Source organism: Mirounga leonina, unplaced genomic scaffold (genome assembly GCF_011800145.1).
Source record: "Mirounga leonina isolate KUSES-001 unplaced genomic scaffold, KU_Mleo_1.0 Mir_174, whole genome shotgun sequence".
NCBI classification, from domain to species: Eukaryota; Metazoa; Chordata; class Mammalia; order Carnivora; family Phocidae; genus Mirounga; species Mirounga leonina.
In genome coordinates this window covers 60,462,388-60,477,306 of record NW_023270451.1, presented here as the reverse complement: position 1 = coordinate 60,477,306, position 14,919 = coordinate 60,462,388, and positions in this window count along the sequence as shown.

Genomic DNA, 14,919 nt, shown 5'->3' with positions numbered 1-14,919 from the left:
AAGGTTGAGAAATATCAGGCCAAGTTATAAAAGTCAATAGCATTTCTCTAAAAATAGGCAAATGCAATTCATGGTGTGATAAATGCCATGTAGTAGCTAGTCTACAATAAAAACAAGAAACCATTCATAATAGTATAAAAATTATGAAATATCTAGGAGTTAATCTAGTAATAATGAACAAGGTTTAATGTGAGAAAAATTTTTTTAAAGATTTATTTGAGAGAGAGAGAGAGAGAGAGAGCAAGTGCCAGCACGGGGAGGGCAGAGGGAGAGGGAGAGAGAATCCCAAGCAGTCTCCTCGCTAAGCATGGAGCTGGACATGGGGCTTGATCTAATGACCCTGAAATCATGACCTGAGCAGAAACCAAGAGTTGGATGCTCAACTGACTGGGCCACCCAAATGCCCCTTAAAGTGAGAAATTTAAAACTAAAGTAAGTAATACGGAAAATATGATGATAAATGTGTGGATATTAAATGCTCTGGTATAAAATTATTTAATATTAGATAACTGTTCTCTCCAAATTAATTAATTAAGAATCAAATTGATAAAATGTGTTGGGTTTTTGTATTGGAATAAAAAAATTAAAAATTAATATGAAAGAAAAGTTCTGTATATCACAATATAGCCTACTTCATTCAATAAAACACTCACAATTCTTTTCAAGATAAACCTCCCCATGTTGAACATCTTTAGAATAAGACCCTTATGACTCTTGGAAATCCTTTTGCATATCTTAGCGGGTGAGCAAGGTACCACTTTAAATTTTTCAAAGGTCTCATCCTAGGATCTTCTAGATACATGCCTAATATGATCTTTGGTGCCAAACTTTTTTCATTTTGAGAATCGTCTCCTGGTTGGTAAGACTGAAGATAAGAAACACTTTTATTTTTCAACCCAGGAATTGCAGGACCTTCAATATTCTCTCTCAAATCTGCTTGCAAACTGAAAAGTTCTTTACTTAGCTCAGTGGTTCTCAATCAAAAGTGATTTCCCCCTTAGGGGACACTTGGTAATGTCTGGAGGCACTGGGGGTGGGGTGTGACTGGCCTCTAGTGGGTAGATACCAGTGATCCTGCTAAATAGGAGCAAGACAATCTCCCAAAACATAGACTTATCATCCCAAAATGTCAATAGTGCTGAGGTCAAGAAACCCTGATTTTGACTCATCTTTCTCTTCCTGTACCTTAACATAGACAGCAGAAAGAATCCAACTGGCATTTTCACATTCTGCATAGAAATCACCTTGCAAAGTTGCACAAACTCATTAGGTACATTTTCTAATTTTCAAGTTATTGCAGGTGTTAGATTTAATTGCTCTGCTACTATGTATCATGGATTGCCACATTTTCAATCTACTTTAGCAGTTTCCTTAGGACATTGTTTTGCTTCTGCCCATATTTTAGGCTTTTCTTACAGCAGCACTCCACTTTCAGGTACCCATTTCTGTATCAGTTATCTATCATTGCATTAAAAAAAACAATTTTAAACACCAAAATAATGGCTCAAAACAGCATCTTTATTTAGTTCATAATTGAACTTGATTAAGTTGGGCATCTCTTTTGGTTATCTCAACTGGGTTCACTCATGTATCTGCAACCACTTGCAGGTCATTTATTCTCCTGCTTCTGTGAGTTGGCTTGCTGCCATCTGGGCTGATTCTGGTGACTAGACTATATGTCTCTCATAATTCATAAGGCTAGTTTAGGTTTGCTTATATGGCAAAGTGTCCAAAACATCAGTAGAACGAGCCCTGATGTGCAGATGCTTTAAAAGTCTTAGCTTCCATCACATTGGTTATTGTCCCACTGACCAAAGCAAGTCACAAGGCTAGTACAAATACAAGGGCTAGAGAATGATACCAGTTATTTACAAAGCACGGACAAAGTAAGGGGAAACATTTGTAGCCGTTTTTTTGCAATTGACCACATTCTAACGTCCAGGAATTTATTTTATCCACGTGTATTTTAAAGAACTATCTCATAGATATCCAAGATGGAACCAATATGTGTATTATGTAATGAATCATAATTACAGTAATAGGAAGTTACAGGACTTTGGAGTATCCACCTTTAATGGAGTCCACGGATAAAATATTTGAAATGCATGTCATATGTGTTGAGTACCATGCAGTAGCTAAAGCAGTGGATGAGATGAACATGTGACAGTACTGATCGGTTTAAACAAACAAACAAAAATTATAACACTTCCCCCAAAAATAAAAATAAAAAGAGTGCTGAGTGAAAAGCAAAAAGTGAGAAACAGAAAGAAATCCGTGATGATAGATCTAAGTAAGTCAGAAAAAGATACATATTTTACGAGCATGCATACAAACAAAAAGGATAAACCTTAAACACAATGGGATGTTTGACTATGGTCTGGACCATAGGGGAGCGAGAATATGATCCAGAGACGGAGAGGACAGGTTTAAGAGCTCATATGTAAGGTCCTGCATTGTGCATGGTTTGGCTTCTTTCTGACCCTCCAGCTTCACTTCACATTTGTTTCTTCCTTGAATTTGCATTTTAACCATACTGGCTTTCAAAAGAGTCATATTCCTTACATCCCTTGGCTCTTTCACTTGATATTCCCTATGTATTGAAAGCTTTCCATGTCTTTTTCTAGTTAACTCCTACTTATTCTTCAGATCTCAACATAAATACCACTTCCTCTGTGAAGCCTTTTGAACCCCTCAGATGAAGCCAGGTGTCCTCTTATAGACACTCCCAGATTCCTGAATATTTTCCTCAATGAATTGGTCAAAGTTATTTTATCTTTAAATTAACATCTCTCCCCTGAGATTGTAACTTTCATTAGATTAAGGAGCATCTTATCTGTCTTTATTTTATTCCTCTCATGTAGTTCATTGTATGATGGAAGGAAATGTATGAGGGACTTGAAAATATTTGCTAAATTACAGAAAGAACAGAAAAATTCAATATAATCCATCATTGGATGGATATACACAGATATGCCCACGTGTGTGCGTGCACACACACACATACACACATACATCCGTGTGTGTGTGTATATATATATGTATATATATATATCTCCAAATTGATATTTATGCAAATGTTTCAAATTGAAGTTTCTTTAATAGAACCCTCTTTTGGCTAGTTAACTGCTATTCATGTCTTCTTTTGCTTTTCAGCTTAAATGGTATTCCCTCAAAAAATAGAACTGGATCTTCAGATCTCCCTATTACATCCCTGTATTTCTCCTTTTAACCACGCATCACAACTGTAATTAAATATATCTTGATATTTGTATGAGAGACTTTATGTACTATATATGAATACTATATATGTTCTATTTAAAGTTATATATGCAAACACAAATTACACACACACACACACACAGAATTCCTATTTGGAAGGCTACTGGCACTTGATTATTCAGCCATTTATTTATATGTTCCAGATCCTATGTTAGGAAATAATTTACAGCATTCCAATGATTTAGGGAAACACAAAGTAATAAGCTCTCATTCTGCACAATTATAAGGCCTTTCCCATTCATTGTTTTTCAGGAAAACACTAGGGTCACTTAAATTTGAATGTGTATGTATGTATACAGATTGATTTTGTGTCCTCTTTACTATTATTACTTTCACCCTCTCTGAGATCTGTAAGAAGAAGAAATGACTTTCACCCTCTCTGAGATCTGTAAGAAGGAGATGGAGAAAAATTGTGCGTGTAATGATGGGGTTATTTGAGAAATGGACTGTGCTCTATTATTTGATCTAGGGCATGGTGCTTATCCTAACTGTGATTTGGGGCTATTAAAGTCAGTTATGTGGAGACTGGAAGAGAATGCTAGGCCAACCTTACTAGGGACATATTAGAAAGTGCTCAAATGTTTCCCTGCCCATTACCCTGAGGAACTTCTGTGGGGTTGGGGCAAAGACTGGAGTATATGTGCTGACTCAGTCTGGTGGTAACAGTTGTGGAGAGTTCTGTGCTTATGTAGATTTGGGAATTCAATGTAAATGGTTCGCGTATGTTATGTGCGAACATGGGCAGATACTTCAAACCTATCTATATTTAGATGTATATTCGAGATAGAAAATGATATTAGAGAGTAGTTATTTTTATTATTCTCTACTTTATCTGGGTCATAAAATTCTTACAATTTCCTTCTCAGTATAAGCTTTTTATGCTTCTATTCAATCCTAAGATAATTTTCTTCAAAGATTAAGGGAAATATATTCAGCTGTTTTAAAGCTAAGTAAATGTTAAAATTATACATATATATACATACATATAAAATATATATATAACATCATAAGAAAAGCAATCTATTGTAATCACTTTCTCAGTAAATCTAAAAAAAAAGGCTTCTTGAAAGTTACAAAGATACCTTAAAAATTATCTTGTTTGGGGGCGCCTGGGTGGCTCAGTCGGTTAGGTGACTGCCTTCGGCTCAGGTCATGATCCTGGAGTCCCTGGATCGAGTCCTGCGTCGGGCTCCCTGCTCGGCAGGGAGTCTGCTTCATCCTCTGACCCTCCCCCCTCTCATGTGTTCTCTCTCTCTCATTCTCTCTCTCTCAAATAAATAAATAAATAAAATCTTAAAAAAAAATTATCTTGTTTGGATATGAGGGGGGAAATTTTCCCCATATTTCTATACAAAACAATATCCCATTGCTTGGAAAATTCCTGAGACTTAGGATCATAGATCAATGTGATTTATTCAAATAGATATTTTGTATTAATTTACCCATAAATAAATATACAGGAGCCTCTAGCCATTATTTTAAGGGGACTAATAGTATTAGCAGGTGATAGAACAAAATGTGAAAAATGGAAACAAATGGCATCACACTTATTAAAATTTCAAGTTGGAAAAAAACTTGGTGATTACAAGTTTTAGTTTGTCCTCAATATTGATCCTGTGGTGAAGTTCCTGGAGGTCACAGCGCTCCTTAGAGAACATTGTGAATTACTGATGTAGTACATCTATGAAGTAATCATGGATATAATTTTTGCCAGCGAGATACTGTTATATCTAACAATCTAAAAGAGAAGAACTCAGGGCTAAGTTCTAAAGACAAACATATTATGAGAGAAAAAATAAATTGAGGGCATTTTATTAGCTTTGTTTATTTATAAATAAAACAAACAAAAATCATTTGAATCAAGTGTCCTAATGCCTTAGTTCAACTAAAGGAACAAAACTTCCATTAAAATAAGAGTTTTAAAACCACTGCTAATAACATCTTAGTTTTAGATTTTCTACATAAGAAAACCAAAATCCGATCAGAATAAGAAAATTATAGGATCATATTCCAGGTTTCATGTCTCCACTGTGGTACAATCCCCAAATAACTAAAATATGTAGAGGTTATAGTTCTTTTTATAGTCACATGTTCTTCACCAGTCTGACACAAAAACCAGATAGATTATGACAGATATGAAATCAAACCACTAAACACTTTACTAAGGAACTTACTTTTCCCCCTAAAGGTGGGGGATAAAAAGTGCAAATTCCCAGAATGAGTCTAATTGGATGAGATGAGTACTGTCATTCCTATCTCTACCCATATGTAATACCCCAGACCCATATGTGATACCTACTGGGGACATAGATGGCATCACATAATTGGAATTAGTACGCTATTTCCAACCTGAAGAATTGCGCTTGAAGAGTGTCATCACTAAGCTAGCATCAAATGTGCACCTTTAAGAGGTCAGTTGATCACTGTTAACTGGTAGCTTCTAGATGATATACGGTAGGACCGATGTATCCACGCTTTGTGCCACCGCTGAAATATTGCACCACAGCACCACTGCTGAAATACTGACAAGGGAAGTTTAGAAACATCTACTTGGCCTTTCCTATTACAATAGATAAAACTTGATCTTAACATTGATATTCAGAACTAAAGATTTAAAAAAAAATACAAAGAGGTAAAAACTAAGTTTTAAAAATATATTGTTAAATACCTACTTAATTTTCATTTTTTATTTGGTTCCCATACCTCAAACTTTTTTTTTTTAAGATTTTATTTATTTATTTGAGAGAATGAGAGAGAGAGCACATGAGAGGGGGGAGGGTCAGAGGGAGAAGCAGACTCCCTGCTGAGCAGGGAACCCGATGAGGGACTCGATCCAGGGACTCCAGGATCATGACCTGAGCTGAAGGCAGTCGCTTAACCAACTGAGCCACCCAGGCGCCCCCCATACCTCAAACTTCTACTTAGTCTTGGATGTAATTATTCATTAACATCTTCTCTAAGGACAAATATTGCAAAATGACTGGGTTTTGATATTAATGGAAAAAAAAATAATAGTAGACTGGAGATGGTGAAGGCATTTTGGCATTATTATCTGGAAGTATTATTTTGCATTCTCCTTCTCCTCCTCCTCCCCCTTCCCCTTCTCTTCCTCCTCATCCTTCCTCTTCTTTTATAGAGAAAGAGACTGCAAGTGGTGGGAGTGGGGAGGGGGAAGGAGGAGGGAGTGAACCCCAAGTAGGCTCCATGCTGAGCACGGAGTCCCTTGTAGAATAAGAATATACGATCTCACAACCCTGAGATCATGACCTGAGCCAAAATCAAGAGTCGGATGCTTACTGAATGAGCCACCCAGACACCCCTTGCATTATTCTTTTAAATTATTTTTAAAGGCACTGTTGTATGCTGTTATAAGTAGGAGTTTACAAACATATAATTTGTTTGTTATAATTCTCATTTTGCAGATACTGCTCCGTTGCATAAGCCATGGAAAATATATGTACTTCGGTTGCATAAAGCAGTAGCGTCTAGCCTATTTAAGTATAAGGACGTGTTTTGGGTAAACTTTTTACCAACTTGCATAAGGAATAATTTTGTTTCTAGCAATTGTATATTGAAAAAATGCATTATGAAAAATACAGTTGTAACAAAGTAATATTGAATTAATTGAACATTATCAATCATTGCATTTATATACTTTGAAAAACTCATATATGTATGTAAATTTTTATTCAAACAATTTATAAAAGCTGCTTGATAAATGCTTGGACTTAAACATTGTTTGCAGTGAGTTCATGGCTCTCTAGATATCAGAAGTCCACAGGTTGAGAAACACTGATATAATGGATTTTTTTTTTTTTGTCCTCTCGATCTCTACCTTTCATTATCCCCCAAAACTTCTTTTTCTACTTCTACTTAATTATCAATAAATCTGTTTTGGCAGTATATCTAAAATCAAGGGCATGATTTTTGTCAAAACTGGTTTAATAAAAACTTATAAAGCCACTGAGCCAAACACAAAATCTGAGCAACCCACTCACAAAATCGCACCTAGTGGAAGTAGTTAACAAAGGTCAGTTGGCAACATCTGTTACCTAAAGAAGACATAGGAATTAAAACATCATAAATGTTTACCAGTAATGTGTGAAAACAAAATCATCCATAAAAAAGCTTTTCTACTTAGATGAATATGTGCTAGCCATAATTGAGCTCAGAACCTGACAGCTGGATAATTTTAATTTCTGAGTAGTTGATACCTTAGGGAGAACAGAATAAAACATTTTAAAAGTTTTAATCAGCTGAAGGTTTCCTGTGTTTGTAGTCTTCTTTTGAAAGTTAATTGTCTAATTTAAACATGATGATTGAACTAAACTATATAAGACATATATATCACTATATATTGTGAACATTTCAGTGATTCAAAAGTTCTTTGCATATATATGATGTATTTCATTCAAATGCCATTAATCTCCTAGAAGAGATTAGATACTTGTAGAAATAACCATAACAAAGGGTATAAAACAGTGATTCCACAAAATATGTACATATAAATTACTATATAAAAACCGGAAAAATTACCACCAACTTTAGCAGTTATGAATAATTTTAAAAATCTACTTTTAAAGAGATACAGATTAGATGTTATGTGCCCAATAGTGTGCTTAATATTGGTGGAACAATTATAACTAGGAAACAAGCTGTTCATAAAGAAGATACCAATGTCAAGTCAGATATTGAATCAAATTGTAATGTATCACTTGCAAATAGATATAATTAGAGCAGAAGCAAGTTACAAATTCAAAGTATAAATGGAATTTAGACAGTAGAGCAAATTATACTATTAGTAGTTGGGATGGTTAGAAGCTTTCATGGAAGTAGCATATGAATCTGTACCTTGGATGATGTATGGGTGTTCACCAGATAGGAGAAAGAAGAACATAATCAGAATTATAGGTACAGGGATGAGTATGAATAGAACCATAAAATTAATTGTAATATGTCTGAATTTGGAAGAAGTAGAGATAAGGTTGGTCCTAAATTCATCTTTATCCAATAAGGTTCAATTAGAGATGCAGAAATAGTATGAGTATTATAATAATAGATCTTTCTCAATTGCAGGGGGGAAAAAAAAAAAAAAGCCGGTGAAGTAATAATCAAGAAGGAGGATTTGAAGAATCATTGTGAAGTCACTAACTAACCCTCCAGAAACACTGGCATGTGTGGACCTGTCAGGAGTTTACCGGCCAATCTGAGAAGAGAACCATGTCCAGCTGCCAGGGTAGGACCATGAAATGAAGCTGATGGCTAGAGATATAGAAGGTTTTCACATATGGATAGTTACTGGCTGCTATTGTTCAGCAGGAATGGCAGTCAAAAAAGAGAGCTGGTCTTGGAATGGGGTAGAATAAGGATGGATGGAAGAAGGACAGTACTTCTGTGTTTGCCTGCTTCTTCACTTCCTGATTGCTGTTTTTCTCTGCCTTCCAAATTTTGCTCAAAATTAACTTTTGGCCAAATTTAACAGAGAACTTTACAATGAAGGGGGATTCTGGGAATTAGGATTCAATATGAGCAAGAGCCAGGGCACAAACCACCACACTATTCTCAGGACTGTTGGCTTTACCCAATATGCAGCAGAGTCATCAGAGATATTGAGAAAGGGTGGGGGCAAGATAATGGATTTTGTCTATCACCCAGCCACCCCATCCCTCCCACCCCCACCACTCTAGCAACCCTCAGTTTGTTTCCTGAGACTAAGAATTCCTCATATCAGTGAGATCATATGATACATGTCTTTCTCTGACTTATTTCGCTTAGCATAATACCCTCTAGTTCTATCCACGTCGTTGCAAATGGCAAGATTTCTTTTTTTTATGGCTGCATAATATTCCATTGTATATATATACCACATCTTTATCCATTCATCTGTTGATGGACATCTTGGCTCTTTCCATAGTTTGGCTATTGTGGACATTGCTGCTATAAACATTGGGGTGCACGTACCCCTTTGGATCACTACATTTGTATCTTTGCTAGAGGGGAGGGGGTGGTGGGATGGGTTAGCCTGGTGATGGGTATTAAAGAGGGCATGTACTGCATGGAGCACTGGGTGTTATACGCAAATAATGAATCATGGAACACTACATCAAAAACTAATGATGTAATGTATGGTGATTAACATTAACATAATAAAATTTTAAAAAAAGATAATAGATTTTGTTTTCAGAAAAACAATTCTAGTCAGAGAAATAGAATTGATTATAAGAGAGAGAAACTGGAAGTAGGGAAAATTTCCAAAGATTTGTCAGCCCTCCAGATATGCAGTGGTACAGTACTGAATTAGGACAATGACAATAGTCATGGAGAGAACCAATTTGAGATTTGCAAGAGGCTAAATTGACTGGACAAGTGTTAACTGGTTATTGGAGATAAAGCAGAGGGAGGAACAGATCAATCCAGCATGGTATTTAGTTTGGGTATTCGCAAATATGGTAGGAAGTGTCAAAGAAAAATTGCACCAGACAGATTAAACAGACAAGGACAACTTTATTTAAAATATTGCAGTTAGGGAGACGGATTAAAATCAATTCCACAGTAGCAAAAGGTGAGAGAATTTTGAAGAGCTGTGTGAGTTAATGGAAAAGTAGTGGAGGACATTGGAAGGGGGAGTTGGTCAATGTGATTAAGCCACATCTGTGTTTGCTAATTGGCACTTAATGCAGTTTGGCCCCTATTCTTTGGCAGAGATTGGAAAATAGGGGCAGTTCTTGATGGTGACATTTGAAAGGGATGGGCTTCTATGTTCTTGAGAAAAGATTTACATTTCAAAGGGGCAGAGAAAATATTTATAATTGCAAACTTTCTAAAATAAATGCTCTAATAAAAGAGAGGTCAGAAGTTTAGAGTTAGGAAGAAAACTGTCTAAAGTTTAATCAAGCTGAGGGGAATGCTAAGGCCATCTTGGTCAAAAATCTAATGTATTGGCCTATTTTGCAAAGATGATTTTGTTAGTCATACTGAATTTGAATTTCCTGAAGAGTTTGAGTTTGAAGCTTAAAAGTAAGTGGACACTGATAAACTGATGATAGTGGTGTGAGTGGTACACCCCTCCCTCCAAAAAAGAAAGACTTTCTAATATCCAAATTCCAGATTCTATGAATGTGACTTTATTTGGAAAAGGGGTCTTTGCAATAACTAAGTTAAGGATATTGAGATGAAACCACCCTAAGTTATCTGGGTGAATCCTAGTAATAAGTATTCTTTTTAAGAGACATGCAAAGGAAAGGCCATGGTAAGACAGAGGAAGAGATCAGAATGATATAGCCAGAAACCAAGGAACACCAAATCCACTAGAATCTGGAAGAGACAAGGAATGGACTATCTCCTAGAACCTCAAAGGGAGTAGAGCTCTGAGGACACCTTGCTTTGGGATTTCTGACCACTAAAACTGTAGAGAATAAACTGTTCTTTCAATACACTCAGTTTGTGAGTAATCTGTTATAGCAGGCCTAGAAAACTCATACACTGACAAAATTAATTCACTGATTTTTTTTTTTCATTTGGTTTAAAGTTAACTATATCAGTAAAACATATTCTCCCATTCTATTGGAGGCATACATACAGGTTGTTTAAATAAATTTACATTAAGCTACTATATTCAAGCTCTGACCAATTCATAGGCAGCAGTGTGGCCATGAATTGAGTCCAGTCCATCAGCTTGCACATTCACGAGTAAAAGAGAGGGAGAGAGAGTGAGAGGGGAGAGAGACAGAGACACAGGCACAGAATCATATGATCTACCTCTACGCTAATAAGTATACTTTATTAGAGCACTTTATAACACTGAAGATTTGTTATCAATTAGTTTTCTTTTTCTTAAGTAACTTAATTTTTATAGAATTTTGATTTATAGATATAAAAAACTAAGCATGATTTTGAGTTATTAACCAAATAATAAGAGCTTTGGAGGTTTTTTTGGTCGATTTTTAGCAGAATTTACCCATTTCATAGAGAGATAACTTAATAGCTACTAAACAAAAAGGATCTTTTAGGTCTGAACTACTGATCAATACAGGATTACATTATGCTCACCCAGATAATCGAGAATGCTCTACCTATCTCAAGATTCTTAACTTAGTCATTCATGCAGAGTCCCTTTTCCCATGTAAGGGAACATCTTCACAGGTTTTGGGGATGAAGGCACAGACATCTTTGGGTGTCCATTATTCTGCCTACCACATTAACCATTTCAAATGTCATATTGAAATCTGCTTTGGGTTTTTCAGTATAGCATATGCCCAAGAAGTTTAGAGAAGAATTCAATTCAAAAGATAAATGGTCTAAAACTGTACATTTGAATACAAGGAGATAGCTTAAACTTGTTTCAAATTACAAAGGAGCACAAAGAAGACTCATTTTTAATGAAAATTTATGTTACATTTAAAGTCATACACACAGACAGGGTTTCAGAAATGCCATAAAGCTGGAGTAGCTATTATGGTTCTACAATAGACATCAGCATAAATTTTACTTTCAATGTGGGAGAAGGGAGAATAAGCTACTTAAGCTGTGAGGGACTTAGAAGGAAGTTACAGCAGAAGGGAAGACTTGTGTTCCAATTAATTATAGATCATCTACAGGGAAACCTAGTCCTGGGATCAAAAATAAAAATTAAGCATACTTGAATAAAAATCAATTGTTTTGCTTTGCAGCTCTACTTCTCTCCTACCCCAAACTCACTTACATTCTCACTAAAAATACCCTGGACAAGATTTAGTGATCAATATAAATGATTCCAATATTCCCTACCACATCCCAAGAATTAATAAATGATGCTAATCAAGGGAGAAGCCCATTCCTAAAGTACTACATTTGAAAATTGTCTCTTTTACCCTTTTCTCTGTCTCTTTTACCCTTTTCTTCCTGATGTGGTAAGCATCGACCTGTGCTTCAGCCTATCAATTTATGCTAAGAAGAAATGCACATGGGCAAATCTGAGATAGCAAATCCCCTCTCTATGTTAATAGGTATTTTTTTCTCTACAAGAGTAATACATGCTGTTACACTTGAAATTCTTCTTCAGTGTTTAGCAGTCAAGATAAAAAGAGCTCATAATTTTGCATACAACTTGTAATGGTTCATTTAATTTTGGTTTTCATTCTAAGACAACTTCCTATTAAAAGTACTCAGAGCAATGAGAATTTCAAAGGATGTCTGTTACTACTGAAATTCAAATCACTTCAATTCAAAATTTTTAATTTAAATATATATAACTGCTTTATAATCCTTGGCAAATATTTTCATGCATAGTACTTTTGATAAAGATGAAAATATACACATAAGAACAGAAGGATAAAACTCAGTCCTAATTAAAATTTGCCAGTATGATTGACTATTTTGAGCCAGATTTTGACACTTAACCCCAGTAGTTTCATTGAAGAATGTTCTAACAGAATTGTTCCAACAGGAAGTACAGGTATTTGAGGTTTATGTAGGAGGTGGGAGATGAGTGAATAAACCACACAGAATGGCTTGGGTAAAAATATATTTAAGTATTATGGGGTGCATGTGTGGGGGGTGTGTGTGTGTGTTTGTGTGTGTGTGTGTGTATTTTATGCCTGAAATGGGTTGTTGAGTGCTTCCTAGACTACTTTAAACTTATATAACTGCATCTCCTTGGCAAAACAGCCCCTGAGTTTTACTCCCATATAAACTCAAAGTAGGGGCCATCTGTATTATACCTTTTTGCTCAAATGGACCACATTTAGCAAGTACAAAAGAACAATGATATCTTCAGAATTCTCTTAAATCAAATGGAGGTTAATTTCAATATAAAGTCATTGATGAATATTATTGGTTTTCAAATTATGCTTGTCAGAAAAGAAGAAAATGGGAACCAGTATGCCTATCCCTGATGTCTACCAATGAAGGGCATGTGAATCAGAAGAATAAGACAGCTTTATAAAAATCATATCCTTGGCTCTAATTCAGACATATGGGAGTATAGGCAATGGCTGAACAACTCAGTCTCAGTTTCCCTACATATAAAATAATGATGTTGCAATGTATGAGAATAAAAATAATAGCTACAGTGGTATGTCAGATAGCATTAGAATAATTTTCATAATTCTTTGTCATCATTAAAAATACTTGTGGGAGTTAATTATTAAAACTGAAATCATTTTAATTCATAGAATACATTATATTTAATATTAATATTAATATTTAATATTTCTGGTACTATCATTAAAGCCAAAAACAAATTAATCTCCCTAACACTGGCAGAACTGGCAGATGCAAGCATGCAGAGTTGACATTGTACCTCGGTTTAACATTTACATTGCTATAACATTTTAGTTGTAAAAGCAAGTAATGACAAGAGCAGTTCACTAATATATTCCATCTTTAAGTGATAATGCAACACTTAACATTCTGTCCTGAATGTCTACAGAATGTCAAAATAAATAAATTGCCCCTACTTAGCATAGTCGCTCTTAAATGTATTACTGAAACAAGAGGGAGGAGGACATTGAATGCTTTGACACTGGGCAAATGAAACAGTTATTTATTTATCTTGAAATGGCTCTAGTGCCTAAGATATAATTGGAGGTTTATGACTGGATAACAGAATTGTCCAATTCACTGCCAATCCTGACATAAAAAAACTTTTTGTAAGTCTCATTTTTTACCTCATTTTATTTCTTGAAAAGAAAGAAGTCTCCTCATTAAGTATCTCAGAGATTAATAAGGATGAAACACTGCTAAACTGCTTGCAGTATGGCAAGAAGCAGGCTATGATAGAGGGGTACATAAAGTTAAATGAAATACATATGAAGGAGTGGTCAGCCCTACATGGGGGAGAGTGATTGGTGAAGGGCTTCCAAGGACAGATGCTCAATCCAGATCTTGAATTCCTCGTAGAAGTCTCCATATAGGCTAATGAGCAAAACCTCTTTGAGTAAGTGTGGCACTTATAAGAAGAAAGTTGCCAGATGATGTTTACAAAAAAAAAAAAAAGAAAGAAAGAAAAGAAAAGGAAGTAAAGAAAAAATGAATGCAATTTAGTAGTGCCACCCAAAATAAAACATACTCATATATATGCATATACTTATAATTTATTATATATTATAGTATTATAATACACTCTTATGTATATATCTTACATAAATATACATATGCATTATATACACATATATAATGTGATGTATATGTAATATCTATACATATATATGTTTTAATAACAAAAATTAAGTAGTTTTGTGTGATTAGAGTTCTATATATGTGTATGCTTAGGGGAGGAAGGCAGTAGGAGATTAATTTGGAAGATGACAAAGTTAGATTTTAGTTTTAACTTTTTATTGACTTGGAGAAGCTAACACTGGCTGGTGGCATATTTATTTTATTATCTGTTTCTTTCATTTTTCTATATTTGAATTTATAGTTTTATTACTGTCATTGATTTCTTATGCATTTTATTCATATTATTGTGCTAAAATTTATTTCTTTATATAATTCTATTATTTAGTGCATGCTCTTTCAACAGGGTTTTACAAATGAATAAACTGAGGCCCAAAGAGGTTATATAACTTATCCATGTACAGGCACTCTATTGACAACAACTAAAATTAGAACCAAAATGATTACCCAGTTTTGTAGAAGTCTTTCTACTACTTTGTACTGGTA